This window comes from Procambarus clarkii, chromosome 41 (genome assembly GCF_040958095.1).
Source record: "Procambarus clarkii isolate CNS0578487 chromosome 41, FALCON_Pclarkii_2.0, whole genome shotgun sequence".
Lineage (NCBI taxonomy): Eukaryota > Metazoa > Arthropoda > Malacostraca > Decapoda > Cambaridae > Procambarus > Procambarus clarkii.
In genome coordinates, this window is record NC_091190.1 from 33812543 (window position 1) to 33831705 (window position 19163).

Consider the following 19163-nt stretch of genomic DNA (forward strand, 5'->3'; position numbering starts at 1 on the left):
TTAAGGGTATGAGGAAGCAGGAATTCATACAGTTGAGGAAGCTAACAGCAGTAGGGTGTTCTGGCTCGCAGAGGTCAATATTAAAGTCCCCTGCAATAATTAGGTGGTTTTTGTTCAGTCTGTTATCAAGTATTAGATTTCTAAGGTTTGAGTTGAATTCGGACACATCAGTGTTAGGAATTCTATAAACTGCACCCACAGACAGGATAGACTCGGCACCCTTGACTCTGAAGCTGGCGAAGATATACTCCCCATAGCAGTCTCTAGTTCTAATTTCTTTTAAGCATGTTAGTTCTTGGTGGTAGTAAAGAGCAGTGCCACCACCTCTCTGAAGTTGACGACAGTTGTGGATTGCTGAGTAGTTAGGCATGTTAAAGAGTTGAGTAGTATCATCTTTCAACCATGTTTCAGTAAGTATAATAAAAGAGAAATTGTTGTCAATAGCTTCAATCAAGGCACTAACATCATCGAAGTGTTTGCCTAGGGATCTAACGTTCAAATTGATTACAGAGATATTGTGACTATGAGTTAATACATTGTTTACATCATGTGCTGCAAAATATCTGCAATTTAGATCATTAAAGTGATTATTGTCATAGATAGTGGATAAGAGGTTAAGTTCTGGGTCTATACTTGACTGCATAAAAAAAAGCTGATTGCCGGAAAAACAAGAAAAACAAAAAGAAATAAATGTACACAATACTGTAACAAACAAACACAAAAGGGGCTTACAGGGGTACAATGGAGTATGGCTAGGCTAGGAAACCTAGGTAATGAATGAGATTAAAGAAAAAAACATATAAACATGGACTATACAAAACACAAGATATAGATATACAAAACAAAAATATAAACAAGACTAAGCAATACCAAAAAAATTGAGCAAAAATGAAAAATGAGGTAGATTGCTTACAGGTACTCTCAGGTACACTGTAAGTAACAATAGACAGAAAATATATATCAATATAGAAAAGAATGTCACAATACAATAAGATAACAATTACATGAACAGATGAAAAACAAATCTGCTGTAAAATAGGAAGTAATTATAGCAAAACAAATATAATAATATAACAATACAATAAGAGCTTACAAAGTATTGAGTCTGCTAAATTAGAGAATAATTATGGCAAGACACAACAATAAATGCAAGCAAACAAGGAATTGAAACAATTTGAGGTAGAATTAAGGTCACTAGATAGCCATGGAGGATACACAAGTTTGGCGGAGAGAACAAAAAATCAGTAGAGACTGTCAAGATGAATATATAAAAAAATTTGACAAATGATAATTGTAAAGTAAATAAATCTTAAAGATAATAAATTTTATTAAGCTTAGTTTTAACTTATAATTAGTATGAACTTAATTAAAAGAACAAAAATGAGATCAATAATTGATTTCAATAAATGACATAGATCAATACAAATAAATTTAAAATATAAATGGAATAGGGTAAGATTAGATTTAAGAGTAAAATTTTACAATGAAACTGAGGTAGATGCTTGCATAAGTGCATGGAGACTTGATGGATTATTTAGGAAATTATAGGAATAGGAGAACATCAGGTAAATGGGAAGGCAGAGACAGCACCTTAGACAAAGTTAGATTAAGTTAGGTTAGGCTCAGGCACTGAAAGAGTTAATTTAAGTACTGGCATTGGTCGGGTTCAGGTTTTCAGATGTACCACAATCACTTAGGAAGTCCAGGAGTTGTTGGTCACATTTTATTTCATATCTTTTTCCTGTAGCTTCTTTCTTCGCAAAAATCGTACCATTCCTTGTGTAGCACTGCTTGATAAGACCAGGGTTTTGTTTGCGAACTTGGCGCAGCCTGTAGAGGAGGGATCCACGCTGCTTAGTAAGACACTCATTTATATAGAGGTTGGTTTTTTGCTTAGCAGCTGTTTGCATGAGGTCAAACTTCGCAGAGGGATTTGCAAGTTTGATGAGCATTCTCCTACAGTTACGGGGATTGTTTTAGAGGACATGAATTAGAGGACATAAAATATTTTAGGTAGTAGAACCCCAAGCACAAATACCATAGATGAGATAAGGATGGAGGAGAGAGTAATAGAGTGTCACCAAGGCAGGGCGAGGTACATAATATCTAATCTTAGAAAGAATGCTAACAGTTTTTGAAATTTTTTTGATATATTTAGAATGTGTCCCTGGAAATTCAGCTTGCGGTCAATGAGAATGCCAAGGAATTTGCCATCTACTTTGTTACAAATTTGGGTATTGTTAATCCTGAGATTTATTTGATTTGAGGATATATTGCAAAATAAACAAAATATAGAAAGTTTTGTCAATATTGAGGATGAGTTTGTTGGCAGTTTTTCGGAGTCTCCGTGGTGTAGTGGTAAGACACTCGCCTGGCGTTCCGCGAGCGCTATGTCATGGGTTCGTATCCTGGCCGGGGAGGATTTACTGGGCGCAATTCCTTAACTGTAGCCTCTGTTTAACGCAACAGTAAAATGTGTACTTGGATGAAAAAACGATTCTTCGCGGCAGGGGATCGTATTCCAGGGACCTGCCCGAAACGCTACGCGTACTAGTGGCTGTACAAGAATGTAACAACTCTTGTATATATCTCAAAAAAAAAAAAAAAAAAAAAAAAAGTTAGCCAGTGATGGACTTTATTTAGCGCAGTATTCACTGAGACATTTAGAGCAAAGGGGTCAGGACTGGAGTAAATGAAGGTCGTGTCGTCAGCAAATTGAATTGGTTTGAGATGTTGGGAGGCATTTCGGAGGTCATTAATGTAGATGAGAAAGAGGAGAGGGCCAAGTATGCTGCCCTGAGGAACACCAATGTTGATGGGTAGGGTGGGAGAAATTGAATTATTCACAGAAACATATTGGAGCCTGTCAGTAAGGTAAGACTTAAGGTAGTGCAGGGAGTGACCTCTGACTCCATAATGTTGTAATTTAAGAAGAAGGTTTTGGTGGTTAACAGTGTCAAAAGCCTTACGCAGGTCCACAAATAACCCAATAGGGAACTCATTTTTACCAAGAGCTGCATGTATCAAGTTAATCATACAAATAAGTGCATCGTTAGTGCTTTTTGGGGCTCTGAAGCCATATTGACAAGAGCTAAGTATATTGTGTTTAGCTAGATAAGAGTAAAGCTGCTTGTAGATAAGTTTTTTCAAATATTTTAGACAAGTTTGGCAGAATTGATATAGGTCTGAAGTTGTTAACATCAGTGAGATCACCACATTTGTGGACAGGGGTTACTCTCGCATTTTTTAGAATATCTGGAAAGGTTTGGAGTTCAAGTGACTTGTTGAAGAGCAATGCAATGGCAGGAGCTAAAAATCTGGAGTTTTTTTTGTAAAAGAGAGTTGGTATCTCCTCAAGGGCACTAGACTTGGTTTTAAGAGAAAGAATTATGTCAGTAACATCAGTGGATTTAGTAGGCATTACGTACTGAGACTGTGGATAGTTTCCTGTAAGATAGTCCTGAATATTAGTACTGGATGATGGAATATCATTTGCAAGGGATGACCCAATGGAAGAGAAGAACCTATTGAACTCAAAAGCAGTGTCAGAGGCTGAAAGCAGACCATCATTATTTGACAGGAGTATTGGTTTGTTATTTAAAATCTTCTTTGATCCCAATATTTGTGAAATTGTTCTCTATGTTTTCTTAATGTTGCCCTTTGTGTGGGTAAATTTATCTTCGAGGTATTTCATTTTGGCTCTCCTAATTATTTTAGATAGCAATGATGAGTAATTCTTTGAAAATTCTTTGGAGACGATTCCTAACCTATATTTCTTCCCAAGGTCATGTTTTTTTTATTAATGGATTTAAGTATCCCCTTTGTAAGCCAAGGATTCTTTAGCCTTTTAGTTGTGACTTGTTTCCTTAGCATAGGACAGTGGGTGTTTTAAAGGCTGAGAGTTTTTTGAAGAAAAGATTGCACTGCTAGGTTGATGTCCTCTATGTTACCTAATTCGGACTCCCAGTTGACATTAGCAGCAGCAGCTATAAAATTGCCTGTGGCAGTTTCATTGTGCAGCCTAAAGCTTATCTCCCTACATCAGTTAGGGAAGTATAATCTTTTGTTGGGATGGTTACATATTTTTGTAAGTTCGTGAAGAACTTTTCAACAAAATTAGCACCCTTGTATGAATTGTTGAAAAAGAGGCTAGACGTTATGAAAAGGTTACTAGTTATGGGGGGTATGAGGTATTACTGAGAAAGGGCCAATAGCTGGAATCAAGATGTATCAAAAAATAGTGGAATAGATAGGACGGCTCCCAAGGAACGTAGGTTACGGTGAATGCTTCAAGGTTTTAGAATACAGGTCTGCTGTCTAGTATACAATCACCTACACCACTTCAACAGGATTAATGGATACACCTCAAAAACTAACTTATATATATATTAAACCCTCTAATAACCCCCCCCCCCCCATATACATTACTACAATAAAAACACTTTACCACTCTACTTTACGTTAAATGCCTTGGTCCACATAGGCAGGATGCAAGGTTTTACAATTACCAAAACTAGGGTAAAGTCTACTTGGATAGGGCAACTTGAGCACACGTGGTTTCACTACACCACCTAGAGCAATCTTAGGAATATAAACACTAGCTCAGGCTACACAAACTACTACACACTTTTGCCAGAGACTGGTACACCTTATACAATAAAGTACTTATCTTGAAGATTGAGAATCAGGATACGGTAAAGAGAGAGAGAGAGAGAGAGAAGGTAAAGGAGTACAGAATCCACGAGGGGAAGTGTGAACCCAAACACAGCCAGCACCGGAGAGGCCGACCCAGAGTCCTCCTGCCTCCCACTCTACTTGCTGCCAGGCGGATATTCAGCTGATCGTACAACAGACATCAACCCAAGTTTACTCAGACTTTCATTACTAGTTACTTTAATCATTCTAAGAATAGCTGATAATTAGTTCAATATTATATTTAATAATCAACAAGCGCAGATTTTTAATGCTCTGTGAGAAACAAGATTCGTCTTACGTCTGGCAAGGAAGATAGGAACAAAAGCATATCAGCAGTCTTATCAATTAATGTAAAGTAATTATTAAGAGCTCCATTTGACCTCTGGTTTCCAACTAAGGAACCCAGGGTCGTAACACTCCTCCCCCCTTCAGAGAGAAAAAAAATGTGGCTACTAGAATAGTAGTCATATTTTTGTAAGAGTATACAGAGAATAAAAAGAAAATAGAAATAGAAAATAGAATAGAAAATCTATTCAATAAAAGAAAATCAAACAAAAACAAAAATATCTCTGCAAGAAAAAGCACACAAAAATAAATTTTCTGAAAGAAAAAACACACACAAAAAGGAATTCTCTCAAAGAAAAAGCACATACAACAAAAATGGGGAAGTAAATAAATTTGATACGGAATATTTAATGTCACAGGAGAAGCTAAAAAAAATAACTAAAACATGACAGTTCGTATATGGCTTCCTGTGGCTCAGACGAATGTTCCTCAGGTAACCGGGACAGCACATCGGCTATCACGTTGAGTTACCTGGTTGATGGGGTTCTGGGAATTCTTCTACTCCCCAAGCCCGGCCCGAGGCTAGACTTGACTTGTGAGAGTTTGGTCCACCAGGCTGCTGCTTGGAGCGGCTCGCAGGCCCACATAACCACCACAGCCCGGTTGGTCCGGCACTCCTTGAAGGAAACAATCTAGTTTCCTCTTGAAGATGTCCACGGTTGTTCCTGTAATATTTCTGATGTTCGCTGGTAGGATGTTGAACAACCGTGGCCTCTGATGTTCATACAGTGTTCTCTGATTGTGCCCATGGCACCTCTGCTCATCACTGGTTCTATTCTGCATTTTCTTCCATGTCGGTCACTCCAGTACGTTGTTATTTTACTGTGCAGATTTGGGACCTGTCCCTCCAGTATTTTCCATGTGTACATTATTTGGTATCTATCTCGTCTCCTTTCTAGTGAGTACATTTGGAGAGCTTTGAGACGATCCCAATAATTTAGGTGCTTTATCTCGTCTATGAGTGCCGTATATGTTCTCTGTATTCCCTCAATTTCAGCAATCTCTCCTGCTCTGAAGGGGGGAGTGAGTACTGAGCAGCACTGAAGACGGGACAACACAAGTGATTTGATGAGTACAACCATTATGATGAGATCTCTGGACTTGAAGGTTCTCGTAATCCATCTCGTAATGAGTTGGCCCGGCAGGTGGACAATGGAAAGATTGAAGTCCTGTAGGTACAATACACACCTGAGGATGCTTTTATTTTTCTCCTTCATCTGGTTTAAGAACACTAGTACTCACCTATTTGTACTCACCTATTTGTGCTTGTGGGGGTTGACCTTTGGCTCTTTGGTCCCGCCCCTCAATTGTCAATCAACTGGTGTACAGATTCCTGAGCCTACTGGGCTCTATCATATCTACATTTGAAACTGTGTATGGAGTCAGCCTCCACCACATCACTGCCTAATGCATTCCATCCGTTAACTACTCTGACACTGAAAAAGTTCCTTCTAACGTCTCTGTGGCTCATGTGGGTACTCAGTTTCCACCTGTGTCCCCTTGTTCGCGTCCCACCAGTGTTGAATAGTTTGTCCTTGTTTACCCGGTCGATTCCCCTGAGGATTTTGTAGGTTGTGATCATGTCTCCCCTTACTCTTCTGTCTTCCAGTGTCGTAAGGTGCATTTCCCGCAGCCTTTCCTCATAACTCATGCCTCTTAGTTCTGGGACTAGTCTAGTGGCATACCTTTGGACTTTTTCCAGCTTCGTCTAGTGCTTGACAAGGTATGGGCTCCATGCTGGGGCCGCATACTACAGGATTGGTCTTACATATGTGGTGTACAAGATTCTGAATGATTCCTTACACAGGTTCTTGAACGCTGTTCTGATGTTAGCTAGCCTCGCATATGCCGCAGACGTTATTCTTTTTATGTCGGCTGCAGGAGACAGGTTTGGTGTGAAATTAACTCCCAGATCTTTCTCTCTGTCCGTTTCATTAAGTGCTTCATCTCCTATTCTGTATCCTGTGTCTGGCCTCCTGTTTCCACTGCCTAGTTTCATTACTTTGTATTTACTCGGGTTGAACTTCAACAGCCATTTGTTGGACCATTCACTCAGTCTGTCTAGGTCATCTTGTAGCCTCCGACTATCATCTTCAGTTTCAATCCTCCTCATAATTTTTGCATCATCAGCAAACATTGAGAGAAACGATTCTATTCCCTTTGGGAGATCATTTACATATATCAGAAACAGTATAGGTCCAAGGACTGACGCCTGCGGGACTCCACTCGTAACGTCTCGCCAATCTGAGACCTCACCCCTCACACTGACTCATTGTCTCCTGTTGCTTAGGTACTTCTTTATACAATGGAGTACCTTCCCTTTCACTCCAGCCTGCATCTCCAGCTTTTTCACTAGCCTCTTGTGTGGCACTGTGTCAAAGGCTTTCTGACAATCCAAAAATATGCAGTCTGCCCACACCTCTCTTTCTTGCCTGGTCATAGAATTCAAGTAACCCTGTGAGGCAGGACCTGCCATGCCTGAACCCATGTTGATGCTGTGTTACAAAGTTATTTCGCTCCAGGTGCTCCACTAGCTTTCTTCGCACAATCTTTTCCATCAGCTTGCATGGTATGCAGGTTAGGGACACTGGCCTGTAATTCAGTGCCCCCTGTCTATCCCCTTTCTTGTATATCGGGACTACGTTAGCTGCTTTCCAAATTTCTGGCAGTTCCCCTGTTGCCAGTGATTTGTTATACACTATGGAGAGTGGTAGACACAGTTCTTCTGCTCCTTCCTTTAGTATCCAAGGGGAGATTCCATCTGGGCCTATAGCCTTTGTCACATCCAACTCTAGTAAACACTTCCTTACTTCCCCGCTGGTAATCTCAAACTCTTCAGCGGTTCATGGTTAGGTATTCCCTCTCTTATCTCTGGAATTTCTCCTTGCTCTAAGGTGAAGACCTCCTGGAATTTCTTATTCAGTTCCTCACACACTTCCATGTCGTTTGTAGTGAATCCTTCTGCCCCTATCCATAATTTCATAACCTGTTCCTTTACTCTTGTTTTTCTCCTGATGTGGCTATGCAGCAATTTAGGCTGAGTCTTTGCCTTGCTTGCGATGTCATTTTCGTATTGTTTTTCTGCCTCTCTTCTCATCCTGACATATTTATATATTTATATATATATATATATATATATATATATATATATATATATATATGCGAACAAGCCTGAATGGTCCCCAGGACAATATGCAACTGAAAACTCACACCCCAGAAGTGACTCGAACCCATACTCCCAGATGCCACGCAACTGGTATGTACAAGACGCCTTAATCCACTTGACCATCACGACCGGACAAAATGAGGTGATAGCCGAGGCTATTTGAACCACCCCACCGCCGGCACTCGGATAGTAATCTTGGGCATAGCATTTTACCAAATCACCTCATTCTTTGGGGCACACGTGAGGAACACAAATGCGAACAAGCCTGAATGGTCCCCAGGACAATATGCAACTGAAAACTCACACCCCAGAAGTGACTCGAACCCATACTCCCAGATGCCACGCAACTGGTATGTACAAGACGCCTTAATCCACTTGACCATCACGACCGGACAAAATGTGGGGTGGTTCAAATAGCCTCGGCTATCACCTCATTTTGTCCGGTCGTGATGGTCAAGTGGATTAAGGCGTCTTGTACATACCAGTTGCGTGGCATCTGGGAGTATGGGTTCGAGTCACTTCTGGGGTGTGAGTTTTCAGTTGCATATTGTCCTGGGGACCATTCAGGCTTGTTCGCATTTGTGTTCCTCACGTGTGCCCCAAAGAATGAGGTGATTTGGTAAAATGCTATGCCCAAGATTACTATCCGAGTGCCGGCGGTGGGGTGGTTCAAATAGCCTCGGCTATCACCTCATTTTGTCCGGTCGTGATGGTCAAGTGGATTAAGGCGTCTTGTACATACCAGTTGAGTGGCATCTGGGAGTATGGGTTCGAGTCACTTCTGGGGTGTGAGTTTTCAGTTATATATATATATATATATATATATATATATATATATATATATATATATATATATATATATATATATATATGTATATATATATATATATATATATATATATATATATATATATATATACATATATATATATATATATATATATATATATATATATATACATATATATATATATATATATATATATATATATATATATATATATATATATATATATATATATATATATATATATACAAGAAGGTACATTGTGATTGTGATGATACATAGCATAGTAATTACATTCTTGTAAAGCCACTAGTACGCACAGCGTTTCGGGCAGGGTATCTTTCTCTGCTCTCCATTGTCCTGTTATTCTTATAGTTTCTCCATGCCCTTTTACTTTGCTGCTTAGCTAGCTTACATTTCTGATTAAACCATGGGTTTCTCATCTTCATTTCACTGTTTTCCTTTTGGACTGGGAGAAACTTGTTTGCTGCATCCTTGCACTTCTGCATGATGTAGTCCATCATATCTTGGGCCGTCTTTCTCCTGAGCTCTGTTTCCCATGCTATTTCTGTTAGGAATTTTCTTATCTCCTCATATTTTCCCTTTCGGTATGCTAACCTTTCGGTTTCGGTATCCCTCCTCGAGTTCAATAACCCTTCTTCAATCAGGTACTAAAACACCAGTACACTGTGGTCGCTCATTCCTACTGAGGCCTCAAAACCGATTTCTCTTATGTCGAAGTCGTTCAAAGTGAAGACCAGGTCGAGTCTCGCTGGTTCGTCATTTCCTCTCATCCTTGTGGGATCTCTGACATGCTGGGATAAAACGTTTCTAGTCACAGCTTGCATGGTATGCAGGTTAGGGACACTGGCCTGTAATTCAGTGCCCCCTGTCTATCCCCTTTCTTGTATATCGGGACTACGTTAGCTGCTTTCCAAATTTCTGGCAGTTCCCCTGTTGCCAGTGATTTGTTATACACTATGGAGAGTGGTAGACACAGTTCTTCTGCTCCTTCCTTTAGTATCCAAGGGGAGATTCCATCTGGGCCTATAGCCTTTGTCACATCTGTGGTGTTTGTGTGTTACTGAGGAAGTCTTGGTTGTAGGGTTGATGTAAAGTCATGACTTGGTTACTGACTTTAATACTTAATATGATTACATGACTAGTAGCTACCAAGCTTGGCGGGCGCCCTGTACGCTCTATCGTTTACCTTCTCTCTCTCTGGCGTCCCAGCCGCCGCACATAGAAAACGGATGGTACCATTTTCTGTGAACATGACATCCCTCCTTTTCTTTAAAAAGAATGAATACAGGATGTCTACCATGCTTGTAGCACAAAGCAAAGTTATTGACACAAAGTAAGTTATTACCATATCAAGAGATACTGCATACATTTAACATTAATTAAGCACACAAAGAATTTAAACAACTTAATCTTTTCCACAAAGGATTTCAATGTTAAAAATACATATGCAATGTTAAACAAACATGAAAGAAACTGTAATACAAAGTTACAAAATATTGAATGAGATATCTGCATTATTCAAACAATATTAAATTTAGTTCAGCATGACAAGTAAATATTTTGCATTACATAGGAACACAATTAATCATCAAATCGTGTAGGGCGTTTAACATGACGTTTAGGACGAGAGTCCTTAAATGCAATAACATCCCTTGATGAATTGTTTGTCGGGTTATAACTATTTTTTTCTTTTTCTTTTGCACGACTTTGCACTTCATCATTTTCTACACTAGTTGGAATCACTTTGAAATAAGCCATATTACGTGTTATACTATGATCTCTATTACTAGCTGTTACCATAGTTCCTTTTACACTAATCACTTTATATGGTTTTGTATCATACGGCATATCTAACTTTCCCTCTTTTTTCTTTTTAACGAGAACAGTGTCTCCAACCTTTATGAACTGTTCCTTTGCACGTTGATCATGAGCAATTTTCATTTTGCCCTTGGCTAGTGCATCCTTCTGAGCGAGACGTTTATCCGTTACCTCGGCTGGCATGACGGGTAGTGCGATTCTCATAGGACGTCCAAATAAAAGTTCGCCAGGCGACTTGCCCAGTGTTCCATGTGGTGTTGCACGGTAGTTCCTGAGAAAAGCATACATAGCTTGTTTCCAGGATCGTCCTTCGGCATGAGCACAGCGTACCGCTTTCATGAGAGGTTGCATGAATCTCTCAACTTCTCCATTTGCTTGAGGATGTAGTGGCATCACACGGCGGTGTTTGAATCCAATATGCTCAGAAAAGTTGACGAAGTCTTGTCCATTGAATGGCGGTCCATTGTCTGTCTTGACAACTTCAGGAATGCCAAAGTTTGAAAAGATCTTGTCGAGTTTCGGGATGACGGCCTTTGCAGATGTGGAATTGATGATTTCTACTTCTGGATAACGTGAGTGATCATCAATGACTACCATCAAGTACTCTCCAGTTGGCAGTGGTCCGCAGAAGTCCATCGATACTTCCGTCCATGGTGCAGCAGGTAGTGGTGAAGGTTGTAGAGGTGTTGGTCTTGAAGTATCCACTGCAGCTTGGCAAGGGACACAGGCATCATGCATATCCTTTGCTTGACGATCAATGCCAGGAAACCACACCTTTTCTCGTAGCAGCTGTTTCGTCCTAACAAGACCTTGGTGTCCTTGATGTGCAAGCTTCAGAGCACGTTGCTGGAGAACAGCTGGAATCACGATACGAGTACCTCGCAGCACAGTGTCGCGTTGTTGCGTAACACTTAATTCTGTCTGGATGCGTTCAAGTGCTTTGAATGCATCTTGGTCAACTCCTGAGGGTGGGATGCGTGGAAACTTTTTCTTAGTCAATGCATCCACTGTTGCTTGCAGAGTTGGGTCCTCTAGGGTTGCAGTACGGATTTCATCAAGAGTAAGAGCCTTAGGGACTGCATCACAGGTTACAGAGTGTACATATTCCTCGGCAACTTGCTGATGCTTGGTGATGGTGAAACTGTTGGCAGGATGTCGACTGATGTAATCAGCGGGATTGCCTGCACCCGGCTTGTATTTCACCGTAAAGTTGTATGGTTGCAGACGAAGAGCCCATCTCTCAATGCGAGCTGGTGGTTTGGACTTTGGATTATTGAAGATGGTCTCCAACGGTTTGTGGTCAGTGACTATCGTGGTGAAGGGTGCACCAAGCAGATACACATTGAAGTGTTCACAGCCCCATACAAGAGCAAGAGCTTCCTTCTCTGTCTGACTGTATCGTTGCTCAACATCTGTGAGAGAACGGCTGGCGTAGGCAATTACTACTCTGGAATCTGGTTGACCAGGTTTGTGTTGGGCTAACACAGCACCTAAACCAACAGGACTAGCATCCACCGTTAACTCAGTGTCCATTGATGGATCAAAGTATGCAGCAGTCGCATTCTCTACTAGTTCATTTTTCACAGCATCAAATGCATTTTGCTCGATATCGCTCCAGTACCATGATGCGTTTTTCTTCAGGAGCTCACGTAGAGGCTTCGTAATGGTAGCAAAATCTGGAATGAAGCGAGAACAGTAGTTTGCCATTCCCAGAAAACTATGTACTTCAGTGGACGTTGAAGGAGGTGCAGCATTCTTGATATCTGCAACTTTCTTAGGATCTGGAGACAGACCTTTGTCACTAAGTACATGTCCAAAGAATTCAATTTTATGTTGATTGAACTCACACTTTGCTCGGCTTAACGTCAGATTCTTTTCTCGTAAGCGTTGCAATGTTGCACGAAGAGCTTTGTCGTGTTCAGCTTGGGTACGGCCATAAACAATGATGTCATCAGACATGTTGTCAGCATTAGGTATGTCTTGCAATACCTGGCTGATGATGTGCTGGAATACCTCGGCAGCACTGTTGATACCAAAACTCAGGCGCTTGTACCTATACAGACCTCGATGTGTCGTAAACGTTGTGATGAAGCGACTCTCATCATCAAGTTCAAGCTGATGATAGCCCTTGTTTAAATCTAACTTGCTGAATATAGTTGCACCATTCAAGCGGTAGATCATATCATCTACAGTCGGTGTAGGATGGCGCTCACGCATTATTGCCTTGTTGGGAACACGCATGTCCACACAAATGCGTATCTCATCTGGATTCTTCGGCTTTGGTGGAGTGACAATTGGGCTTACCCATGGTGTTGGGCCTGTTACTGGTTCAATGATATCTAGTTCTATCAGCCTATCCAGTTCGGCATCGACTTTCTTGCGAGTATGGAATGGTTGTCGGCGATGTGGTTGGGCAACTGGAATTACATCTGGGTTGATATGCAGATGTACTTTGCTATCAGTATAACAACCTATGGATTTAAATCGATCAGAAAATTCAGCAACAATAGCATCAACATTGTTTGCAGATTCCACTGCTACAGCATTAGAAAGCTGAAGTAGCCCCAATTTGGTTGAAGTCTTGTAACTGAGTAAAGACTCCTTTGCATTCCTAACAACATGGAATGTAGTAATGAGCATTGCATTCTTTGACTTAATCTCTGCAGTGAAAGTTCCAATCACTGGCACGGCTACCTTTGAAGCATAGGCAGTGGCTTTGCCATTATAGTTCTCAAGCTTTGGGAACTGTTTTTTAAATTTTTCATAGTGGCACTCAGCAATGGTGTCAATGTTTGATCCAGTGTCAATGAGAACCTTGAGACAAATACCAGCAATGTATACACATGTCTCTGGGTTGTTTGGAAGATCATTCCATTCTGTGATTGCTTGTACTCCATAAGTATAATCACATTCACTGTCATCTGAGACTGGTTGTAATGAAATGTTGTCTTGCACATTATTAACATTCTGGATATGAGGTGCAATATTGTGTTTACCACCTCGACCCCTATGACCTGATCCTCGTACAGTGCTTTTATTCACTAACTGTAGTTTCTTTAGTGCGGAACGACACATAGCACCAAAATGACCCAGTTTTCCACACTCATAGCACTTCTTACCTTGAGCAGGACAAACATTATCTTGGTGTGGGTAGTCTCCTCCACAATTGTAACATTTATTGTTGACACCCTCTGATGTGGGTCGTTGTGACTGCTTGAGCCTTGTTCCTTGACCCCAGTTGTGACGTGGTTCTCGGCTAAATTTACTGTTAGGTTTGGCATGATATCTTCTTTGATTACGATGTCCTCCCTGAACTTTACATACCTCATCACTGTTAGTAACAGTGGCAGAACCGTTGTTGGCACTGCACTCCATGACACGAGCATCACGTGCAGCATCTTCCATTCGACGAGCCATATCCAGTATCTTGGTAAGAGAACTTTCATCATCAACAAGTTCTAGAGCTCTTCGACGAAGACGTGTAGATGTGCATGATTCAATTATTTGCTGTTTGATTTCTTTGTCAACATCAGCAAACTCACAATGGGCTGCTAAACCCTGCAGACGTGTGTGGTATTGATCCACAGTTTCATTAGAGAGTTGTTTTGCTCTCCTGAAATGCATAATTTCCATTGCAGTATTTTGCCTTGGTTTGAAATGCTCTGTTAGTTTGGCTTTGGCAGTGTCATAATCTTTGGCACCACCAGTGTCTTTCAGTGTGTCAAAGATGTCACAAACTCTATCACCTGCATAATGAAGTAGAAAGGCACGCTTTCTTTCAGCACTTTTGATGTCAGAAACTATCAACAAATTTTCAAACTTTTTAAGCCATTTGACCCACCTCTGTGACAGGTTTGACTGGTCACAGTCAGGATCAAATGCAGGAAACTGAGGTATATTTGCCATTTTTTACTGAATAAATGTAAACTTATCACTTAAATGTTCCTCAGAATATTAAACACTTACTGCACTGTATATGTTAGTCAAGAATTCACTGTAATTACTTTAATTTTGCAAAGCACACAAGCATTTTAATGCAAAAGTTCACAACAGTGCACAATATAGCAGCAACTGACTTCTTACCTAGCCCTTGTGTACATGTGTTGTTCCTACTCACAGCAGCAGCACAGCAGTTGTCACAGCAGTTGGTACAGCAGTTGGTACAGCAGTTGGTACAGCAGTTGGTGCAGCAGTTGGTACAGCAGTCAGTTCAGTGTGATGAATTTTGTAGCACGAAGCGTCGTTTCGTAACCAAAACATCAGGTTTTGTACACATCAAAGCGTCGTTTCGTACACAACGTCGGCAGATTCTTCAGTACAGTTTCTTCAGCACAGCTTGGGTAGCACACAGCTTGGGTAGCACACAGCATCGGTTAGCATACAGCATCGTTTAGCACACAGCATTGGTTAGCACACAGCATCGGTTAGCATACAGCATCGGGTATGGCGCTCACAGCTTCTCTTCCTCCTCCAGGCAGCATGCTTCTCCCTTGTGTTTGAAACTGAACAAATACCTGCGTTCACAGTTCATCCTCGTCGCCAATGTGGTGTTTGTGTGTTACTGAGGAAGTCTTGGTTGTAGGGTTGATGTAAAGTCATGACTTGGTTACTGACTTTAATACTTAATATGATTACATGACTAGTAGCTACCAAGCTTGGCGGGCGCCCTGTACGCTCTATCGTTTACCTTCTCTCTCTCTGGCGTCCCAGCCGCCGCACATAGAAAACGGATGGTACCATTTTCTGTGAACATGACAACATCCAACTCTAGTAAACACTTCCTTACTTCCCCGCTGGTAATCTCAAACTTTTCAGTGGTTCATGGTTAGGTATTCCCTCTCTTATCTCTGGAATTTCTCCTTGCTCTAAGGTGAAGACCTCCTGGAATTTCTTATTCAGTTCCTCACACACTTCCATGTCGTTTGTAGTGAATCCTTCTGCCCCTATCCTTAATTTCATAACCTGTTCCTTTACTCTTGTTTTTCTCCTGATGTGGCTATGCAGCAATTTAGGCTGAGTCTTTGCCTTGCTTGCGATGTCATTTTCGTATTGTTTTTCTGCCTCTCTTCTCATCCTGACATATATATATATATATATATATATATATATATATATATATATATATATATATATATATATATATATATATATATATATATATATACAAGAAGGTACATTGGAATTGTGATGATACATAGCATAGTAATTACATTCTTGTAAAGCCACTAGTACGCACAGCGTTTCGGGCCGGTTATCTTTCTCTGCTCTCCAGTGTCCTGTTATTCTTATAGTTTCTCCATGCCTTTTACTTTGCTGCTTAGCTAGCTTACATTTCTGATTAAACCATGGGTTTCTCATCTTCATTTCACTGTTTTCCTTTTGGACTGGGAGAAACTTGTTTGCTGCATCCTTGCACTTCTGCGTGATGTAGTCCATCATATCTTGGGCCGTCTTTCTCCTGAGCTCTGTTTCCCATGCTATTTCTGTTAGGAATTTTCTTATCTCCTCATATTTTCCCTTTCGGTATGCTAACCTTTCGGTTTCGGTATCCCTCCTCGAGTTCAATAACCCTTCTTCAATCAGGTACTAAAACACCAGTACACTGTGGTCGCTCATTCCTACTGAGGCCTCAAAACCGATTTTTCTTATGTCGAAGTCGTTCAAAGTGAAGACCAGGTCGAGTCTCGCTGGTTCGTCATTTCCTCTCATCCTTGTGGGTTCTCTGACATGGTGAGATAAAAAGTTTCTAGTCACAGCTTGCATGGTATGCAGGTTAGGGACACTGGCCTGTAATTCAGTGCCCCCTGTCTATCCCCTTTCTTGTATATCGGGACTACGTTAGCTGCTTTCCAAATTTCTGGCAGTTTCCCTGTTGCCAGTGATTTGTTATACACTATGGAGAGTGGTAGACACAGTTCTTCTGCTCCTTCCTTTAGTATCCAAGGGGAGATTCCATCTGGGCCTATAGCCTTTGTCACATCCAACTCTAGTAAAGTGTTACGACCCTGGGTTCTCCAGTGGAAGCCAGAGGTCAAAATTGAGCTATTAAACTTTCTGGTAGTACAGTTGAGTGCATCACGAGCGACAATTGTTTGTATCTTCCCTGCCAGACGTAAGACTATTCTTGTTTCTCAAAGAGCATTTAAAGACTGAGCTGGGGGGTTGATTATTAAATAATAACATAGGCACCAACTTTGCTTACTAATACTTTCTAATCATTTGTAAAGTAACAATACGTTGCATAGGGGAAGATCTTTAATTTGCTTAGCTGCACGATCAATTAAGCTCCTTCCGGCACCACGACATGAGGGAGGCCTAGCTGGTCGCTAGGAGTTTCTTCTCTGGCTGGCGTTCGTGGGCACGAGACCTACTCTGTGGCTGCATCCCTACTCTCCTCCCTTCTCTTCTTACTTATTTCCCTTACCTTAAGTTCCTGTACCATTAAGTTAAGTATTGTATGATTTCTAAGTGCACCTACTCTGGTAGTAACGATTGGTGAGACCTGGGGGTAGTAGTTGCCAGTGTTTTGGGTAACCCTAAGTGTTGTGTTTTGTATTAGGGTACCACATGGTCTCACTACCCTAAGCTGCATCCAGCTTCAGTGCTTATCCAGCAGTACTTTACCCTAGCTTGTTATTAGTGTAAACCTTGTATCCTGCCTATGTGGACCAAGGCTTTTAACGTAAGATAGTGTGGTAAAGTTATTATTATTATTGTTATTGGTGTGAGTGTATATGGGGGGTTGTTAAGGGGTTAATAAATAAGTACATGAATTACAGAGTATCCCTTCTTCCTGTGTGGGAGTGCATTGATCAACCCTTAGACTAACATGTATGGTCTAGTAGCAAGTTATTACTACTGTGGATAGTTTATTTTGGGGGCCGGGCCTTTTAGCTCTCCCATATTTGATACTCTGTCTTCTAACTACCCTTACCCCTTAATAGTACCAGTTCCCCATAGAAGCCCCACACACAATTATTTATAACAAGTGGGGGCCTGTCCGGGAGGAACATTATAAGTGTAAAAAATTAGATTCTTGAGTGCCAAAACTAAAATTTTTTGTTTTCCGCAGAACGGTTGTGTGCTGGCCTAGGGTCCAGCTCTTCTAGCAAAGGACATTCTTGCACTGACTGGACACCCAGCTGGATCCCTTCACGATTAAGGTTAGTGTGGCCTTGTGTTAGGGGCCGTGCAAATTTTTGTTTTTTTTTCCAATTTTTATTTTTTAATTTTTTCTTTGGCTGGGAGCTAAAATTATTAGTGATGTCATCTGAAATGCAGAGACTGGCAAGGGAGCCTTCAGCAGTAGAGATAAAAAAACTTACCAAGTCTAATTTAGTATTGTTAGGCAAGGAATTTGGCCTAGAATTAAATAACGCGGATAAAAAGTGGACTTTGGTGAATGAAATATTACAACATTGTATTGATGAAGAACTATTGGCAAGTGATACACCTTTATGCCAGCCTAGCCAAGCAGAAAGTGTAGCTCATAAGGATAGAGAATTAGCTCTAGAGTTAGCAAGAATAAAATTAGAGGAGCAAAGACTCAAAACCGAGGAGGCTAGAATTAGAGCGAATGCCACTGGACCTCCACCTGCCGGGGATTCAAACCCCAGGCATTATGAGAAAAAGCATAATTTGCCTGAATTTTCCGAGTCAGACCCTGAAAGGTTTTTCAACCATTTTCAGAGATTGGCCATGTCCATGAACTGGCCAAAGGAAGAGTGGGTGAAAATCCTACAGGGAAGACTTAGGGGTAAAGCACAAGATATTTTTATAAACATGCCTGACGACGAGTGTTTCGAATATGATAAAGTCAGGGAATGTATTTTGCGGGCATATTTATTTATTTATTTATTTATTTATGCATATACAAGAATGTACATAAGGAATGTGAGGATACAAATATGGTAATTACAGTCTTGTAAAGCCACTAGCACGCGCAGCGTTTCGGGCAGGTCCTTAATCTAAGAAAATTTTAAGGAGGTAAATACTTGCAAAATTATAGACAAAAAATGATAACAGATTACATGAAATGAAAAAAAAAGATGAGAGAAAATTGTAGGTACAGTATATTAAAGCACATAGGTAGCTAAGATTGATTGCAATGACAGCTTGAATGGTAGTTGACAAAAATTGGTAGTCACAATACAGCATATGGCTAGCACATAAAAGAAGACAGCAATGAACACAATGATAAGGTTGTTTGAAATTACATAAAAATTAGGAGATTGGGTAACACTAGGTACAGAGCAAATTTAAAGCTCAGTGTAGGAAAACTAAGAAGATGAAGTTAGGTACTTTTTGGTTTTGCTTTTAAATAAGGCA